We start from the raw sequence: 14,352 nt of genomic DNA, 5'->3' as shown, positions 1-14,352 counted from the left end.
TTCAACGACCCCAGCCACATCTCCCCCTTCAACCACCCCCAGCCACATCTCACCCTTCAACGACCCCCAGCCACATCTCACCCTTCAACGACCCCCAGCCACATCTCACCCTTCAACGACCCCCAGCCACATCTCACCCTTCAACGACCCCCAGCCACATCTCACCCTTCAACGACCCCCAGCCACATCTCACCCTTCAACGACCCCCAGCCACATCTCACCCTTCAACGACCTCCGGCCCAGCCACATCTCACCCTTCAACGACCTCCGGCCCAGCCACATCTCACCCTTCAACGACCTCCGGCCCAGCCACATCTCACCCTTCAACGACCTCCGGCCCAGCCACATCTCACCCTTCAACGACCTCCGGCCCAGCCACATCTCACCCTTCAACGACCTCCGGCCCAGCCACATCTCACCCTTCGACGAACTCCGGCCGAGCCACATCTCACCCTTCGACGAACTCCGGCCCAGCCACATCTCTCCCTTCGACGACCTACGGCCCAGCCACATCTCACCCTTCAACGACCTCCGGCCCAGCCACATCTCACCCTTCAACGACCCCCAGCCACATCTCAACCTTCAACGACCCCCAGCCACATCTCACCCTTCAACGACCCCCAGCCACATCTCACCCTTCAACGACCTCCAGCCACATCTCACCCTTCAACGACCCCCAGTCACATCTCACCCTTCAACGACCTCCGGCCCAGCCACATCTCACCCTTCAACGACCTCCGGCCCAGCCACATCTCACCCTTCAACGACCTCCGGCCCAGCCACATCTCACCCTTCAACGACCTCCGGCCCAGCCACATCTCACCCTTCAACGAACTCCGGCCCAGCCACATCTAACCCTTCAACGAACTCCGGCCCAGCCACATCTAACCCTTCAACGAACTCCGGCCCAGCCACATCTAACCCTTCAACGAACTCCGGCCCAGCCACATCTCACCCTTCAACGACCCCCAGCCCAACCACATCACACCCTTCAACGACCCCCAGCCACATCTCACCCTTCAACGACCCCCAGCCACATCTCACCCTTCAACAACCCCCAGCCCAACCACATCTCCCCTTCAACGACCCCCAGCCACATCTCACCCTTCAACAACCCCCAGCCACATCTCAACCTTCAACGACACCCAGCCACATCTCAACCTTCAACGACCTCCGGCCCAGCCACATCTCACCCTTCAACAACCCCCAGCCACATCTCAACCTTCAACGACCCCCAGCCAAATCTCACCCTTCAACGACCTCCGGCCCAGCCACATCTCACCCTTCAACGACCCCCGGCATAACCACATCTCACCCTTCAACGACCTCCAGCCCAGCCACATCTCACCCTTCAACGACCTCCAGCCCAGCCACATCTCACCCTTCAACGACCTCCGGCCCAGCCACATCTCACCCTTCAATGACCTCCGGCCCAGCCACATCTCACCCTTCAACGAACTCCGGCCCAGCCACATCTCACCCTTCAACGACCCCCAGCCACATCTCACCCTTCAACGACCAGCAGCCACATCTCACCCTTCAACGACCCCCAGCCACATCTCACCCTTCAACGACCTCCAGCCCAGCCACATCTCACCATTCAACAACCCCCACCCAGCCACATCTCACCCTTCAACGACCCCCAGCCACATCTCACCCTTCAACGACACCCAGCCACATCTCACCCTTCAACGACACCCAGCCACATCTCACCCTTCAACGACACCCAGCCACATCTCACCCTTCAACGACCCCCAGCCACATCTCACCCTTCAACGACCCCCAGCCACATCTCACCCTTCAACGACCCCCAGCCACATCTCACCCTTCAACGACCTCCGGCCCAGCCACATCTCACCCTTCAACGACCCCCGGCACAACCACATCTCACACTTCAACGACCTCCAGCCACATCTCACCCTTCAACGACCTCCAGCACAGCCACATCTCACCCTTCAACGACCTCCAGCCCAGCCACATCTCACCCTTCAACGACCTCCAGCCCAGCCACATCTCACCCTTCAACGACCCCCAGCCCAGCCACATCTCACCCTTCAACGACCCTCAGCCCAACCACATCACACCCTTCAACGACCCCCAGCCACATCTCACCCTTCAACGACCCCCAGCCACATCTCACCCTTCAACGACCCCCAGCCACATCTCACCCTTCAACGACCCCAGCCACATCTCACCCTTCAACGACCCCCAGCCACATCTCACCCTTCAACGACCCCCAGCCACATCTCACCCTTCAACGACCCCCAGCCACATCTCACCCTTCAACGACCCCCAGCCACATCTCACCCTTCAACGACCCCCAGCCACATCTCACCCTTCAACGACCCCCAGCCACATCTCACCCTTCAACGACCCCCAGCCACATCTCACCCTTCAACGAACCCCAGCCACATCTCACCCTTCAACGACCTCCAGCCCAGCCACATCTCACCCTTCAACGACCTCCAGCCCAGCCACATCTCACCCTTCAAAGACCCCCAGCCAAGCCACATCTCACCCTTCAACGACCTCCGGCCCAGCCACATCTCACCCTTCAACGACCTCCAGTCCAGCCACATCTCACCCTTCAATGACCTCCGGCCCAGCCACATCTCACCCTTCAACGACCTCCGGCCCAGCCACATCTCACCCTTCAACGACCTCCGGCCCAGCCACATCTCACCCTGCAACGACCTCCGGCCCAGCCACATCTCACCCTTCAACGACCTCCGGCCCAGCCACATCTCACCCTTCAACGACCTCCGGCCCAGCCACATCTCACCCTTCAACGACCTCCGGCCCAGCCACATCTCACCCTTCAACGACCTCCGGCCGAGCCACATCTCACCCTTCAACGACCTCCGGCCCAGCCACATCTCACCCTTCAACGACCTCCGGCCCAGCCACATCTCACCCTTCAAAGACCCCCGGCCAAGCCACATCTCACCCTTCAACGACCCCCAGCCACATCTCACCCTTCAACGACCTCCAGCCCAGCCACATCTCACCCTACAACGACCTCCAGGCACATCTCACCCTTCAACGACCTCCGGCCCAGCCACATCTCACCCTTCAACGACCTCCGGCCCAGCCACATCTCACCCTTCAACGACCTCCGGCCCAGCCACATCTCACCCTTCAACGACCTCCGGCCCAGCCACATCTCACCCTTCAACGACCTCCGGCCCAGCCACATCTCACCCTTCAACGACCTCCGGCCCAGCCACATCTCACCCTTCAACGACCTCCGGCCCAGCCACATCTCACCCTTCAACGACCCCCGGCCCAGCCACATCTCACCCTTCAACGACCCCCAGCCACATCTCACCCTTCAACGACCTCCAGCCCAGCCACATCTCACCCTTCAACGACCTCCAGCCCAGCCACATCTCACCCTTCAACGACCTCCAGCCCAGCCACATCTCACCATTCAACGACCTCCAGCCCAGCCACATCTCACCCTTCAACGACCTCCGGCCCAGCCACATCTCACCCTTCAACGAACTCCGGCCCAGCCACATCTCACCCTTCAACGACCTCCGGCCCAGCCACATCTCACACTTCAACGACCTCCAGCCACATCTCACCCTTCAACGACCTCCAGCACAGCCACATCTCACCCTTCAACGACCCCCAGCCCAACCACATCACACCCTTCAACGACCCCCAGCCACATCTCACCCTTCAACGACCCCCAGCCACATCTCACCCTTCAACGACCCCCAGCCACATCTCACCCTTCAATGACCCCCAGCCACATCTCACCCTTCAACGACCCCCAGCCACATCTCACCCTTCAACGACCCCCAGCCACATCTCACACTTCAACGACCCCCAGCCACATCTCACCCTTCAACGACCCCCAGCCACATCTCACCCTTCAACAACCCCCAGCCACATCTCACCCTTCAACGACCTCCGGCCCAGCCACATCTCACCCTTCAACGACCTCCGGCCCAGCCACATCTCACCCTTCAACGACCTCCGGCCCAGCCACATCTCACCCTTCAACGACCTCCGGCCCAGCCACATCTCACCCTTCAACGACCTCCGGCCCAGCCACATCTCACCCTTCAACGACCTCCGGCCCAGCCACATCTCACCCTTCAACGACCTCCGGCCGAGCCACATCTCACCCTTCAACGACCTCCGGCCCATCCACATCTCACCATTCAACGACCTCCGGCCCAGCCACATCTCACCCTTCAATGACCCCCCGCCAAGCCACATCTCACCCTTCAACGACCCCCAGCCACATCTCACCCTTCAACGACCTCCAGCCCAGCCACATCTCACCCTACAACGACCTCCAGGCACATCTCACCCTTCAACGACCTCCGGCCCAGCCACATCTCACCCTTCAACGACCTCCGGCCCAGCCACATCTCACCCTTCAACGACCTCCGGCCCAGCCACATCTCACCCTTCAACGACCTCCGGCCCAGCCACATCTCACCCTTCAACGACCTCCGGCCCAGCCACATCTCACCCTTCAACGACCTCCGGCCCAGCCACATCTCACCCTTCAACGACCTCCGGCCCAGCCACATCTCACCCTTCAACGACCCCCGGCCCAGCCACATCTCACCCTTCAACGACCCCCAGCCACATCTCACCCTTCAACGACCTCCAGCCCAGCCACATCTCACCCTTCAACGACCTCCAGCCCAGCCACATCTCACCCTTCAACGACCTCCAGCCCAGCCACATCTCACCATTCAACGACCTCCAGCCCAGCCACATCTCACCCTTCAACGACCTCCGGCCCAGCCACATCTCACCCTTCAACGAACTCCGGCCCAGCCACATCTCACCCTTCAACGACCTCCGGCCCAGCCACATCTCACACTTCAACGACCTCCAGCCACATCTCACCCTTCAACGACCTCCAGCACAGCCACATCTCACCCTTCAACGACCCCCAGCCCAACCACATCACACCCTTCAACGACCCCCAGCCACATCTCACCCTTCAACGACCCCCAGCCACATCTCACCCTTCAACGACCCCCAGCCACATCTCACCCTTCAATGACCCCCAGCCACATCTCACCCTTCAACGACCCCCAGCCACATCTCACCCTTCAACGACCCCCAGCCACATCTCACCCTTCAACGACCCCCAGCCACATCTCACCCTTCAACGACCCCCAGCCACATCTCACCCTTCAACAACCCCCAGCCACATCTCACCCTTCAACGACCCCCAGCCACATCTCCCCTTCAACGACCCCCAGCCACATCTCACCCTTCAACAACCCCCAGCCACATCTCAACCTTCAACGACACCCAGCCACATCTCAACCTTCAACGACCCCCAGCCACATCTCACCCTTCAACGACCTCCGGCCCAGCCACATCTCACCCTTCAACGACCCCCGGCATAACCACATCTCACCCTTCAACGACCTCCAGCCACATCTCACCCTTCAACGACCTCCAGCCCAGCCACATCTCACCCTTCAACGACCTCCAGCCCAGCCACATCTTACCCTTCAACGACCCCCGGCCCAGCCACATCTCACCCTTCAACGACCTCCGGCCCAGCCACATCTCACCCTTCAATGACCTCCGGCCCAGCCACATCTCACCCTTCAACGAACTCCGGCCCAGCCACATCTCACCCTTCAACGACCCCCAGCCACATCTCACCCTTCAACGACCAGCAGCCACATCTCACCCTTCAACGACCCCCAGCCACATCTCACCCTTCAACGACCTCCAGCCCAGCCACATCTCACCATTCAACAACCCCCAGCCCAACCACATCTCACCCTTCAACGACCCCCAGCCACATCTCACCCTTCAACAACCCCCAGCCACATCTCACCCTTCAACGACACCCAGCCACATCTCACCCTTCAACGACACCCAGCCACATCTCACCCTTCAACGACCCCCAGCCACATCTCACCCTTCAACGACCCCCAGCCACATCTCACCCTTCAACGACCTCCGGCCCAGCCACATCTCACCCTTCAACGACCCCCGGCACAACCACATCTCACACTTCAACGACCTCCAGCCACATCTCACCCTTCAACGACCTCCAGCACAGCCACATCTCACCCTTCAACGACCTCCAGCCCAGCCACATCTCACCCTTCAACGACCTCCAGCCCAGCCACATCTCACCCTTCAACGACCCCCAGCCCAGCCACATCTCACCCTTCAACGACCCCCAGCCCAACCACATCACACCCTTCAACGACCCCCAGCCACATCTCACCCTTCAACGACCCCCAGCCACATCTCACCCTATAACGACCCCCAGCCACATCTCACCCTTCAACGACCCCCAGCCACATCTCACCCTTCAACGACCCCCAGCCACATCTCACCATTACACGACCCCCAGCCACATCTCACCCTTCAACGACCCCCAGCCACATCTCACCCTTCAACGAACCCCCAGCCACATCTCAACCTTCAACGACCCCCAGCCACATCTCACCCTTCAACGACCTCCGGCCCAGCCACATCTCACCCTTCAACGACCCCCGGCATAACCACATCTCACCCTTCAACGACCTCCAGCCACATCTCACCCTTCAACGACCTCCAGCCCAGCCACATCTCACCCTTCAACGACCTCCAGCCCAGCCACATCTTACCCTTCAACGACCTCCGGCCCAGCCACATCTCACCCTTCAATGACCTCCGGCCCAGCCACATCTCACCCTTCAACGAACTCCGGCCCAGCCACATCTCACCCTTCAACGACCCCCAGCCACATCTCACCCTTCAACGACCAGCAGCCACATCTCACCCTTCAACGACCCCCAGCCACATCTCACCCTTCAACGACCTCCAGCCCAGCCACATCTCACCATTCAACAACCCCCAGCCCAACCACATCTCACCCTTCAACGACCCCCAGCCACATCTCACCCTTCAACGACCTCCGGCCCAGCCACATCTCACCCTTCAACGACCTCCGGCCCAGCCACATCTCACCCTTCAACGACCTCCGGCCCAGCCACATCTCACCCTTCAACGACCTCCGGCCGAGCCACATCTCACCCTTCAACGACCTCCGGCCCAGCCACATCTCACCCTTCAACGACCTCCGGCCCAGCCACATCTCACCCTTCAACGACCTCCGGCCCAGCCACATCTCACCCTTCAAAGACCCCCGGCCAAGCCACATCTCACCCTTCAACGACCCCCATCCACATCTCACCCTTCAACGACCTCCAGCCCAGCCACATCTCACCCTACAACGACCTCCAGGCACATCTCACCCTTCAACGACCTCCGGCCCAGCCACATCTCACCCTTCAACGACCTCCGGCCCAGCCACATCTCACCCTTCAACGACCTCCGGCCCAGCCACATCTCACCCTTCAACGACCTCCGGCCCAGCCACATCTCACCCTTCAACGACCTCCGGCCCAGCCACATCTCACCCTTCAACGACCTCCGGCCCAGCCACATCTCACCCTTCAACGACCTCCGGCCCAGCCACATCTCACCCTTCAACGACCCCCGGCCCAGCCACATCTCACCCTTCAACGACCCCCAGCCACATCTCACCCTTCAACGACCTCCAGCCCAGCCACATCTCACCCTTCAACGACCTCCAGCCCAGCCACATCTCACCCTTCAACGACCTCCGGCCCAGCCACATCTCACCATTCAACGACCTCCGGCCCAGCCACATCTCACCCTTCAACGAACTCCGGCCCAGCCACATCTCACCCTTCAACGACCTCCGGCCCAGCCACATCTCACACTTCAACGACCTCCAGCCACATCTCACCCTTCAACGACCTCCAGCACAGCCACATCTCACCCTTCAACGACCCCCAGCCCAACCACATCACACCCTTCAACGACCCCCAGCCCAACCACATCACACCCTTCAACGACCCCCAGCCACATCTCACCCTTCAACGACCCCCAGCCACATCTCACCCTTCAACGACCCCCAGCCACATCTCACCCTTCAACGACCCCCAGCCACATCTCACCCTTCAACGACCCCCAGCCACATCTCACCCTTCAACGACCCCCAGCCACATCTCACCCTTCAACGACCCCCAGCCACATCTCACCCTTCAACGACCCCCAGCCACATCTCACCCTTCAACGACCCCCAGCCACATCTCCCCTTCAACGACCTCCGGCCCAGCCACATCTCACCCTTCAACGACCTCCGGCCCAGCCACATCTCACCCTTCAACGACCTCCGGCCCAGCCACATCTCACCCTTCAACGACCCCCAGCCACATCTCACCCTTCAACGACCCCCGGCCCAGCCACATCTCACCCTTCAACGACCCCCAGCCACATCTCACCCTTCAACGACCTCCAGCCCAGCCACATCTCACCCTTCAACGACCTCCAGCCCAGCCACATCTCACCCTTCAACGACCTCCAGCCCAGCCACATCTCACCATTCAACGACCTCCAGCCCAGCCACATCTCACCCTTCAACGACCTCCGGCCCAGCCACATCTCACCCTTCAACGAACTCCGGCCCAGCCACATCTCACCCTTCAACGACCTCCGGCCCAGCCACATCTCACACTTCAACGACCTCCAGCCACATCTCACCCTTCAACGACCTCCAGCACAGCCACATCTCACCCTTCAAAGACCCCCAGCCCAACCACATCACACCCTTCAACGACCCCCAGCCACATCTCACCCTTCAACGACCCCCAGCCACATCTCACCCTTCAACGACCCCCAGCCACATCTCACCCTTCAACGACCCCCAGCCACATCTCACCCTTCAACGACCCCCAGCCACATCTCACCCTTCAACGACCCCCAGCCACATCTCACCATTCAACGACCCCCAGCCACATCTCACCCTTCAACGACCCCCAGCCACATCTCACCCTTCAACAACCCCCAGCCACATCTCACCCTTCAACGACCCCCAGCCACATCTCCCCTTCAACGACCCCCAGCCACATCTCACCCTTCAACAACCCCCAGCCACATCTCAACCTTCAACGACACCCAGCCACATCTCAACCTTCAACGACCCCCAGCCACATCTCACCCTTCAACGACCTCCGGCCCAGCCACATCTCACCCTTCAACGACCCCCGGCATAACCACATCTCACCCTTCAACGACCTCCAGCCACATCTCACCCTTCAACGACCTCCAGCCCAGCCACATCTCACCCTTCAACGACCTCCAGCCCAGCCACATCTTACCCTTCAACGACCCCCGGCCCAGCCACATCTCACCCTTCAACGACCTCCGGCCCAGCCACATCTCACCCTTCAATGACCTCCGGCCCAGCCACATCTCACCCTTCAACGAACTCCGGCCCAGCCACATCTCACCCTTCAACGACCCCCAGCCACATCTCACCCTTCAACGACCAGCAGCCACATCTCACCCTTCAACGACCCCCAGCCACATCTCACCCTTCAACGACCTCCAGCCCAGCCACATCTCACCATTCAACAACCCCCAGCCCAACCACATCTCACCCTTCAACGACCCCCAGCCACATCTCACCCTTCAACAACCCCCAGCCACATCTCACCCTTCAACGACACCCAGCCACATCTCACCCTTCAACGACACCCAGCCACATCTCACCCTTCAACGACCCCCAGCCACATCTCACCCTTCAACGACCCCCAGCCACATCTCACCCTTCAACGACCTCCGGCCCAGCCACATCTCACCCTTCAACGACCCCCGGCACAACCACATCTCACACTTCAACGACCTCCAGCCACATCTCACCCTTCAACGACCTCCAGCACAGCCACATCTCACCCTTCAACGACCTCCAGCCCAGCCACATCTCACCCTTCAACGACCTCCAGCCCAGCCACATCTCACCCTTCAACGACCCCCAGCCCAGCCACATCTCACCCTTCAACGACCCCCAGCCCAACCACATCACACCCTTCAACGACCCCCAGCCACATCTCACCCTTCAACGACCCCCAGCCACATCTCACCCTATAACGACCCCCAGCCACATCTCACCCTTCAACGACCCCCAGCCACATCTCACCCTTCAACGACCCCCAGCCACATCTCACCCTTCAACGACCCCCAGCCACATCTCACCCTTCAACGACCCCCAGCCACATCTCACCCTTCAACGAACCCCAGCCACATCTCACCCTTCAACGAACCCCAGCCACATCTCACCCTTCAACGACCTCCAGCCCAGCCACATCTCACCCTTCAACGACCTCCAGCCCAGCCACATCTCACCCTTCAAAGACCCCCAGCCAAGCCACATCTCACCCTTCAACGACCCCCAGCCACATCTCACCCTTCAACGACCCCCAGCCACATCTCACCCTTCAACGACCCCCAGCCACATCTCACCCTTCAACGACCCCCAGCCACATCTCACCCTTCAACGACCCCCAGCCACATCTCACCCTTCAACGACCCCCAGCCACATCTCACCCTTCAACGACCCCCAGCCACATCTCACCCTTCAACGAACCCCAGCCACATCTCACCCTTCAACGACCTCCGGCCCAGCCACATCTCACCCTTCAACGACCTCCGGCCGAGCCACATCTCACCCTTCAACGACCTCCGGCCCAGCCACATCTCACCCTTCAACGACCTCCGGCCCAGCCACATCTCACCCTTCAACGACCTCCGGCCCAGCCACATCTCACCCTTCAAAGACCCCCGGCCAAGCCACATCTCACCCTTCAACGACCCCCAGCCACATCTCACCCTTCAACGACCTCCAGCCCAGCCACATCTCACCCTACAACGACCTCCAGGCACATCTCACCCTTCAACGACCTCCGGCCCAGCCACATCTCACCCTTCAACGACCTCCGGCCCAGCCACATCTCACCCTTCAACGACCTCCGGCCCAGCCACATCTCACCCTTCAACGACCTCCGGCCCAGCCACATCTCACCCTTCAACGACCTCCGGCCCAGCCACATCTCACCCTTCAACGACCTCCGGCTCAGCCACATCTCACCCTTCAACGACCTCCGGCCCAGCCACATCTCACCCTTCAACGACCCCCGGCCCAGCCACATCTCACCCTTCAACGACCCCCAGCCACATCTCACCCTTCAACGACCTCCAGCCCAGCCACATCTCACCCTTCAACGACCTCCAGCCCAGCCACATCTCACCCTTCAACGACCTCCAGCCCAGCCACATCTCACCATTCAACGACCTCCAGCCCAGCCACATCTCACCCTTCAACGACCTCCGGCCCAGCCACATCTCACCCTTCAACGAACTCCGGCCCAGCCACATCTCACCCTTCAACGACCTCCGGCCCAGCCACATCTCACACTTCAACGACCTCCAGCCACATCTCACCCTTCAACGACCTCCAGCACAGCCACATCTCACCCTTCAACGACCCCCAGCCCAACCACATCACACCCTTCAACGACCCCCAGCCACATCTCACCCTTCAACGACCCCCAGCCACATCTCACCCTTCAACGACCCCCAGCCACATCTCACCCTTCAACGACCCCCAGCCACATCTCACCCTTCAACGACCCCCAGCCACATCTCACCCTTCAACGACCCCCAGCCACATCTCACCCTTCAACGACCCCCAGCCACATCTCACCCTTCAACGACCCCCAGCCACATCTCACCCTTCAACGACCCCCAGCCACATCTCACCCTTCAACGACCCCCAGCCACATCTCCCCTTCAACGACCCCCAGCCACATCTCACCCTTCAACAACCCCCAGCCACATCTCAACCTTCAACGACACCCAGCCACATCTCAACCTTCAACGACCCCCAGCCACATCTCACCCTTCAACGACCTCCGGCCCAGCCACATCTCACCCTTCAACGACCCCCGGCATAACCACATCTCACCCTTCAACGACCTCCAGCCACATCTCACCCTTCAACGACCTCCAGCCCAGCCACATCTCACCCTTCAACGACCTCCAGCCCAGCCACATCTTACCCTTCAACGACCTCCGGCCCAGCCACATCTCACCCTTCAATGACCTCCGGCCCAGCCACATCTCACCCTTCAACGAACTCCGGCCCAGCCACATCTCACCCTTCAACGACCCCCAGCCACATCTCACCCTTCAACGACCCCCAGCCACATCTCACCCTTCAACGACCTCCAGCCCAGCCACATCTCACCATTCAACAACCCCCAGCCCAACCACATCTCACCCTTCAACGACCCCCAGCCACATCTCACCCTTCAACGACCTCCGGCCCAGCCACATCTCACCCTTCAACGACCTCCGGCCCAGCCACATCTCACCCTTCAACGACCTCCGGCCCAGCCACATCTCACCCTTCAACGACCTCCGGCCGAGCCACATCTCATCCTTCAACGACCTCCGGCCCAGCCACATCTCACCCTTCAACGACCTCCGGCCCAGCCACATCTCACCCTTCAACGACCTCCGGCCCAGCCACATCTCACCCTTCAAAGACCCCCGGCCAAGCCACATCTCACCCTTCAACGACCCCCAGCCACATCTCACCCTTCAACGACCTCCAGCCCAGCCACATCTCACCCTACAACGACCTCCAGGCACATCTCACCCTTCAACGACCTCCGGCCCAGCCACATCTTACCCTTCAACGACCTCCGGCCCAGCCACATCTCACCCTTCAACGACCTCCGGCCCAGCCACATCTCACCCTTCAACGACCTCCGGCCCAGCCACATCTCACCCTTCAACGACCTCCGGCCCAGCCACATCTCACCCTTCAACGACCTCCGGCCCAGCCACATCTCACCCTTCAACGACCTCCGGCCCAGCCACATCTCACCCTTCAACGACCCCCGGCCCAGCCACATCTCACCCTTCAACGACCCCCAGCCACATCTCACCCTTCAACGACCTCCAGCCCAGCCACATCTCACCCTTCAACGACCTCCAGCCCAGCCACATCTCACCCTTCAACGACCTCCGGCCCAGCCACATCTCACCATTCAACGACCTCCGGCCCAGCCACATCTCACCCTTCAACGACCTCCGGCCCAGCCACATCTCACCCTTCAACGAACTCCGGCCCAGCCACATCTCACCCTTCAACGACCTCCGGCCCAGCCACATCTCACACTTCAACGACCTCCAGCCACATCTCACCCTTCAACGACCTCCAGCACAGCCACATCTCACCCTTCAACGACCCCCAGCCCAACCACATCACACCCTTCAACGACCCCCAGCCCAACCACATCACACCCTTCAACGACCCCCAGCCACATCTCACCCTTCAACGACCCCCAGCCACATCTCACCCTTCAACGACCCCCAGCCACATCTCACCCTTCAACGACCCCCAGCCACATCTCACCCTTCAACGACCCCCAGCCACATCTCACCCTTCAACGACCCCCAGCCACATCTCACCCTTCAACGACCCCCAGCCACATCTCACCCTTCAACGACCCCCAGCCACATCTCACCCTTCAACGACCCCCAGCCACATCTCCCCTTCAACGACCCCCAGCCACATCTCACCCTTCAACAACCCCCAGCCACATCTCAACCTTCAACGACACCCAGCCACATCTCAACCTTCAACGACCCCCAGCCACATCTCACCCTTCAACGACCTCCGGCCCAGCCACATCTCACCCTTCAACGACCCCCGGCATAACCACATCTCACCCTTCAACGACCTCCAGCCACATCTCACCCTTCAACGACCTCCGGCCCAGCCACATCTCACCCTTCAACGACCTCCGGCCCAGCCACATCTTACCCTTCAACGACCCCCGGCCCAGCCACATCTCACCCTTCAACGACCTCCGGCCCAGCCACATCTCACCCTTCAATGACCTCCGGCCCAGCCACATCTCACCCTTCAACGAACTCCGGCCCAGCCACATCTCACCCTTCAACGACCCCCAGGCACATCTCACCCTTCAACGACCAGCAGCCACATCTCACCCTTCAACGACCCCCAGCCACATCTCACCCTTCAACGACCTCCAGCCCAGCCACATCTCACCATTCAACAACCCCCAGCCCAACCACATCTCACCCTTCAACGACCCCCAGCCACATCTCACCCTTCAACGACACCCAGCCACATCTCACCCTTCAACGACACCCAGCCACATCTCACCCTTCAACGACCCCCAGCCACATCTCACCCTTCAACGACCTCCAGCCACATCTCACCCTTCAACGACCTCCAGCACAGCCACATCTCACCCTTCAACGACCTCCAGCCCAGCCACATCTCACCCTTCAACGACCTCCAGCCCAGCCACATCTCACCCTTCAACGACCCCCAGCCCAGCCACATCTCACCCTTCAACGACCCCCAGCCCAACCACATCACACCCTTCAACGACCCCCAGCCACATCTCACCCTTCAACGACCCCCAGCCACATCTCACCCTATAACGACCCCCAGCC

At 60.7% G+C, this 14,352-nt stretch overlaps 1 protein-coding gene across 1 annotated transcript in view; it reads right to left on the bottom strand.

The window, feature by feature from the left end:
- LOC139393028 (uncharacterized protein KIAA0930 homolog) overlaps window positions 1-14,352 on the bottom strand; it is an 87,795-nt gene that overhangs the window by 24,534 nt on the left and 48,909 nt on the right. The gene's annotated exons all lie outside the window — the stretch shown is intronic.

Source organism: Oncorhynchus clarkii, chromosome 33 (genome assembly GCF_045791955.1).
Source record: "Oncorhynchus clarkii lewisi isolate Uvic-CL-2024 chromosome 33, UVic_Ocla_1.0, whole genome shotgun sequence".
Classification (NCBI taxonomy): Eukaryota; Metazoa; Chordata; class Actinopteri; order Salmoniformes; family Salmonidae; genus Oncorhynchus; species Oncorhynchus clarkii.
This window is presented reverse-complemented; position numbering and strand designations above follow the sequence as displayed.